Source organism: Macaca mulatta, chromosome X, assembly GCF_049350105.2.
Source record: "Macaca mulatta isolate MMU2019108-1 chromosome X, T2T-MMU8v2.0, whole genome shotgun sequence".
Classification (NCBI taxonomy): domain Eukaryota; kingdom Metazoa; phylum Chordata; class Mammalia; order Primates; family Cercopithecidae; genus Macaca; species Macaca mulatta.
Window position 1 is genome coordinate 110614821 of NC_133426.1, and position 7014 is coordinate 110621834.

Consider the following 7014-nt stretch of genomic DNA (forward strand, 5'->3'; position numbering starts at 1 on the left):
TGGGCAAGTTGGGAAGAATTCTTATCAAAGGGAAAATAGCTGGTAATTTTACAGAATTGAAGGAAGACCTGATATCCTACTTTCAGGGAGCACACTTGTACCCATCCTTCTAAAGCTTAAGAAAAGTAAAAACAGAAGTCACAATAGCTGAGAAAAGAAAAAAAGACAACTACATGGCCTATAAAGTAAGAACAAATAGTTTGGCAGCCAACCTCCTTATTTCAAGAAATAAAAGCCAAAATCAGAGGAGATGTGTGTCAACACAGAATGTCATTGCTAGCTAAAGTATTATTTGAAAATGAGGCTGTGGTAGGTGTGGACGAGCCAGTGTCCCCTTTAAGGATGGATTTGCTGTTTCTGGAGTTGGGAAGGCACGCAGCTGCCAGTCCTGAGCTATTAGTCCTTTCCGGTATTTCCGTAACTACTCTTACCTGACTTGACCATACACGCTGCCTGATCCAGGAGAAGTCGAACGGTCTGGTATTTTGGCACAATGGCGAATACCCTGATGGGCCCCTTTATCTTCAGATCTCACCCTGGGATCCCAATAGGATTCCACTGGCCTTGCACTGGAGACGAACTTCTCCCTACGCCCACTCCTGCCTGCCTCCTGACCCTTCCTCAGCTATTGACCCTAAATAAGTTTCTCACACACTAAACTTTATTTCAGAGTCCATTTCTTCCAGGGCCTAATGATGAGATCTGAGAGAAATGGAAAACTCTTAATGTAGATACCAACAAACACTTTGTTAAAGACACTTCTGAAGAATGTCATTTAAAGAGATGTAAAATGATCACAAGAAGATGATTGGAGGTGCCAAGAAGGAAGGGCAATAGAATAAATTAACAAGAGGAGTAAAACGATGATTGTTTAAAACTGACGCAGGAGAAATGCAACAACAGAAAAAGAAAACCCTTCAGGATGATATCCTTGATAAGCATTGATGCAAACATCCTCATCAAATACTGGCAAACCGAATCCAGCAGCACACCAAAAAACGTATCCACCACGATCACGTGGGCTTCATCCCCGGGACCCCCATGATGCAAGGTTGGTTCAACATACGCAAAGCAACACTTATGATTCATCACATAAACAGCACTAAAGAGAAAAACCACGTTTATCTCAATAGCTGCAGAAAAGGCTTTTGATAAGATTCAACACCCTTCATATTAAAAACTCTCAATAAACTATGTACTGAAGGAACACACCTCAAAATAATAAGAGCCATCTATGACAAACCCACAGCCAACATCATCCTGAATGGGCAAAAGCTGGAAGCACTCCCCTTGGAAACTGACCCAAGAAAAGGATGCCCTCTCTCACCACTCTGATTCAACATAGTCTTGGAAGTTCGGGGCTGGGCAATCAGGCAAGAGAAAGGAATAAAGAGCATTCAAATAGGAAGAGAGGAAGTCAAAATCATGTCCCTGTTTTCAGATGACATGATCCTGTATCTAGAAATTCCCATCACCTCAGCCCAAAAGCCTCTCAAGCTAATAAACAACTTCAGCAAATCCTCAGGATGCAAAATCAATGTGTAAAAATCACCAGCACTCTTGTACATCTACAACAATGAACCCGAGAGACAAATCACGAACGAACTCCCATTCACATTTTCACAAAAAGAATAAAATGCCTAGGAAGACAGCTAGCCAAGAAAGTGAAAGCTGTCTACAAGGAGAACTACAAACCACAGCTCAAAGAAATCAGAAGTGACACAAACAAATGGAAAAATACTCCATGCTTTTGCATAGAAATAATCAGTATCATTAAAATGACCATACTGCCCAAAGCAGTTTACAGATTCAATGCTATTCCCATTAAACTACCATTGACATTCTCCACAGAACTGGAACAAATATCCTAAAATTCACGCAAAACCAACAAAAGAGCCCAAATAACCCAACGCAATCTTAATCAAAAAGAAGAAAGCTAGAGACATCACGCTACCCGAGTTCAAACTATACTCCAGGGCTACAGTACTGGTACAAGAACAGACACACAGACCAATGGAACAGAATAGAGAACCCAGAAATTAGTATTATTGTTATTATTATTATTATTATTTTGAGACAAACCCAGAAATTAAGACTGCACACCTGCAACTATATGATCTTTGACAAACCTGACAAAAACAAGCAATGTGGAGAGGATTTCCTATGCAATAAATGGTGCTGGAGGTGCTGGCTAGTCATATGCTGAAGATTGAACCTGAACCCCCTTTCTTACATCATATACAAAAATTAACATGATATGAATTAAAGACTTAAAAGTAAAACCCAAAAGTATAAAAACCCTGGAGGACAACCTAGGCTACACCATTTGGGACATGGACACCACTAACAGGCAAAGATTTCTTGACTAAGATGCCAAAAAAAATCCAACGAAAGCAAAAATTGACAAATGATATCTAGTAAAACTAAAGAGCTTCTGCACAGCAAAATAAACTCTCCAAACAGTAAACTCACAACCTACCAAATAGGAGAATATTGTTTCAAACGGTGCATCTGACAAGGTTCTAATATCCAGCATCTGTAAGGAACTTAACCACATTTACAAGAAATAAACCAACAACCCCATTAAAAAATGGGCAAAGGACATGAACAGACATTTCTCAAAGAAGACATACATGGGACAAACAAGCAAATAAAAAAGGTCAACATCACTGATATTAGAGAAACGCAAATCAAAACCACAATGAGATACCATCTCACGTCAGTCAGAATGGGTACTATGATGAAGTCCAAAAATAACAGATGCTGGCAAAGTTGTGGAGAGAAAGGGATGCTTACGCACTGTCTTTGGGGGAGTGTAAATTATTTCAACCACTGTGGAAGACAGTGTGGCAATTCTCGAAAGACCTGAAGTCTGAAATACCATTCGACCCAGCAATGCCATTACTGGGCATATTCGCAAAGAAATAGAAATCGTTTTATTATACAGACGCGTGCATGCATATGTTCACTGCAGCACTATTCACAATAGCAAGGACATGAAATCAACCCAAATGTCTCTGAACGACAGGCTGGATAAAGAAACTCTGGTACCTATATACCATGGAATACTATGCCTCCATAAAAGAGAATGACATCATGTCCTTTGCAGGGACTTGGATGGAGCTGGAGGCCATTATCCTTAGCAAACTACTGCAAGAACAGTGATATGGTTTGGCTGTGTGTCCCCCACCCAAATCTCACCTTCAATTGTAATTCCCATACTCCCCCCATGTCAAGGGTGGGACCAGATGGAGGTGATTGAATCGTGGGGGTGCTTTCCCCCATGCTGTTCTCAAGATAGTGAGTGATTTCTCACAGGATCTGATGGTTTTAGAAGGGGCTTCCCCCTTCGCTCTGCATTCTCCTTCCTGCCACCACGTGAAGAAGGACGCGTTTGCATTTCCCTCCACCATAATTGTAAGTTTTGTGAGGCCTCCCCAGCCCTGTGGAACTGTGAGTCAATTAAATCTCTTTCCTATATAAATAACCCAGTCTTGCCTATTTCTTCATAGCAGCGTGAGAACAGACTAATACAAGCAGAAAAACAAATAACACATGTTCTCACTTATAAGTGGGAACTAAATGATGAGAACACATGGACACATAGAGAGGAACAACACACACTGGGGCCTATCGGAGGGTGGAGAGTGGGAGGAGGGAGAGGATCAACTAATGGTTACTAGGCTTAATGGCTGGGTGATGAAATAACCGGCACAGCAAAGCCCCATGACACACGTTTACCTCTCTAAAATACCTGTACATTCTGGACATGTACTCCTGAACTTAAAATAAAACAGAAAACAGCCTGATGCAATAAAGATTATGACTGTATTAAAAATTAAGGAAACAGGCAGGGCACAGTGGCTGATGCCTGTAATCCCAGTTCTTTGGGAGGCCGATGTGGGTGGATCACTTTAGGCCAGGAGTTCAAGGCCAGCGTGGCCAACATGATAAAACCCCGACTTCACTAAAAGTACAAAAATTAGCCAGGTGTTGTGGTGCATCCCTGTAGTCTTACCTACTGGGGAGCCTGAGGCAGGAGACTCTCTTGAACCCAGCAGGCGTAGGTGGCAGTGAACCGAGATCGCACCAATGCACTGCAGCCTGGGTGACAGAGTGAGACTCTGTCTCAAAAACAAAACAAACAAACAAACAAAAAAAACCCCAAAAAGACAAAAGAATTAAAGAAACTAAAGAAACAAAATAAGGACTAAGGACTATATGTTACAATTTTGCATCACTTAGATGATGGGAGCATCCTGTGAGAGTAGGTCATGCCATAGTCACCACTGGCTCAGGCAATAAAGGCTTTCCAGTCCTTGAGCCGCCACCAGCCATGACTGAAAGTTTGGGGAGGTGATCCGGAAATGAGCCCATGAGAGCCTCCCTGGGATGTTTAATCTTGCAAATTGTGAAGAAAAATGATGTGGCTCTTTCCCTGTTGTTTGTTTGATTTTTTTTTTAAAAGAAAACTGTCATGCTGACTTACTGATATGAATGCAGAGATTGTTGTGGACAGGTCTCTTGTGCCTTGTACCAAACTAAGAGAAGGACTGGCTTGCTAAACATTTAAGTAGATTTATAAAATCATCATTTGTAAAGGGGACTGTTCAGAAATTGTTTACTAGACTTCAGTCACAGAGTTTACTATATATGATGTTATCTAATAACAAAAATGAGCTTATTTGTCCTTCTTAATAGTGAACCGATTTACTAGGAGTAGAATAAATTGTTAAAGACATTACAGGAAATACACTTGAAAGCCTAACCTTTGAAATGACAGTTCATTGATGACCTTTATTTCTTCAGCATTTCTTAAGAATCTTTCTGTTCAATTCCTGCAAATTAATGTTACTTAAAGGCATTTAAGGAATGTCTTTGCATATATTATCAGAGGCTCTTGAAAGCCATCTTTCTAACTTGAAAATAATTTTCATTTTGGAATCCCTGACTCTCTCTCTCAGGGGCTTCCTAGGATATTTAAGGTGATATTTTTTAACCCAGTACCTCTTAAACTTGTTAGCCATTTCCAGCTTCCGAGTTGTGATTTGTGGTTGTTGTTTTGTTTTCCTTTTTTAAATGTTTTTTTAAACCTGGTCAATGTTGAGTGTTGTCATGTGTTTTTAACAAAAGCGCCTTTCTGTTTCTATTGTCTGCTTGGAGGCTGAGGTATGGCCATTTATCGTTCTGCTGATTCACGGAAGATGTTGATCAGAACTGAAGCTAGGAGCCACACCACCAGGTCCTTTGATGCCTAGGAACCCTCAGTGGCCATGTCAGGGAGTTCCTGCTCAAGCCAGGGTGGCTTAGCCCAGGATAACAGTAGATTCTGAGATGGGTGAGAATTGTTCCACACGTGGCCACAGTCATTCCTCTGGCATAATGGACTTGGGTTCAGGAGGTCTGTCTCTCTTCAAGGATCATGAGCTGAAATTGCTAAACTTTGGGAGTTTTCAGTGACACCCTTCAAAGTGCTCACGGTGTGGTATGGATCAACTGAAGACGGCGAACGTGTTTTTTCCCTGTGGGACATCTGTCTGTGTAACTTTCTCCGAGCTAGGCCACAAGGGGCGCTTAGGCCCGCAGATGCCTATTGTGATTGGTTGATGAGATGCCAAGCAACGGGACCATCCAGTCACCTTCAACGCAAGTAGGTTTGCTGAGAGGCTCCCTGCGTGACACTTCATCCAATCAGACGTGAAGCTGGCCCGAGGCGTGGAGCCATGCTGCGTACCCAAGTGCCCCCACTTCCCCGATCCACAACCGCCATTGTCTGGTCCTGCCGTCTGATGGCTGCTGCCTCCGCCATGGCTGAAGCTTCCTCTGAGACGACCTCTGAGGAACAGCTGATCACCCAGGAGCCCAAAGAGGCCAACTCTACGATGGCCCAGAAGCAGAGCAAGCAGAGGAAGCGAGGGTGCCGTGGGCCCCGCAGGTGCCACGCCGACTGCCGCGGGGACAGCTTCGCCACCTATTTCCGCCGGGTGCTGAAGAAAGTTCACCAGGGCCTCAGCCTTTCCCGGGAGGCTGTGAGTGTCATGGATTCTTTGGTCCATGACATATTGGACCGCATTGCCACCGAGGCTGGTCGCCTGGCCCGCTCCACCAAGCGCCAGACCATCACCGCCTGGGAGACCCGGATCGCTGTGCGCCTGCTGCTGCCGGGGGAGATGGGCAAGCTGGCAGAGTCCGAAGGCACGAAGGCTGTCCTCAGGTACACCAGGAGCAAGTTTGCTCCCTCAGGAGTGCCCGAGTACCACGGAAACCCAAAGAGTCTTTTCAGAGCCACCCAACATAGCCCAAAAGACCAGTGGCTTGCTAAGGGAGGGACCCCACTGGAGGTTGGGGCGGGTGGTGCCCTTCTGACTTGGGGGCCATGTGGCATGTGACATCCTGCGATTTTTCAAGCATTTTTACCTCAGTACTAAAAATTGTCAACTCCAAAATATCTGTAGTGCAATTTGCTCCAAGAAAAGTAGCTGGTGTTTCTGTGATTGCATTTCATTTCCTCAGTTTCCTAAATGGTCATTTTTATTAGTTTTGTTTGTAGGTTATCTTCATGGTGATATTATTATTGCATTGATCTTTACGTTTTTCTCTCTCATTCTCCTGTGACTGGATGGTGAAATTTTCCAGAACTTCACTATATGCCATACAGCAACAGAGAAAATGAATATGCTGATACAGGAAGCAAGGTAACCCTCCTAAACATTTTCAGCCCCTATTCCATCACCAATCCATGTAAATAAGCAAATGCAGCCCAGTTACAGTGTACATATAGCTAAATAAAATTTTCAAGAGTCCATTTACTTTCCGGCTTCCTTGACTCTGAGATCACTATTGCAGTTCATTTTTTTTTTTTTTTTGCATGACAATATCTTTTCATTTCTTTTTAAACAGAAACCTTTGTTACCTCCAGGTTTGTGTCAGTAGGCTTAGGGAGTGTCCACGGAAATGGTTCATGCCCTAGTGTTTAGTGGTGCAGCCAAGTAGTGACCTGCAGTCTATGAGCAA

General features: G+C 43.1%; 1 pseudogene; it reads left to right on the forward strand.

The window, feature by feature from the left end:
- The first annotated feature begins 4798 nt into the window (after positions 1-4798).
- On the forward strand, positions 4799-6675 carry H2BW1B (H2B.W histone 1B; annotated as a pseudogene).
- The last annotated feature ends 339 nt before the right edge of the window (positions 6676-7014 follow it).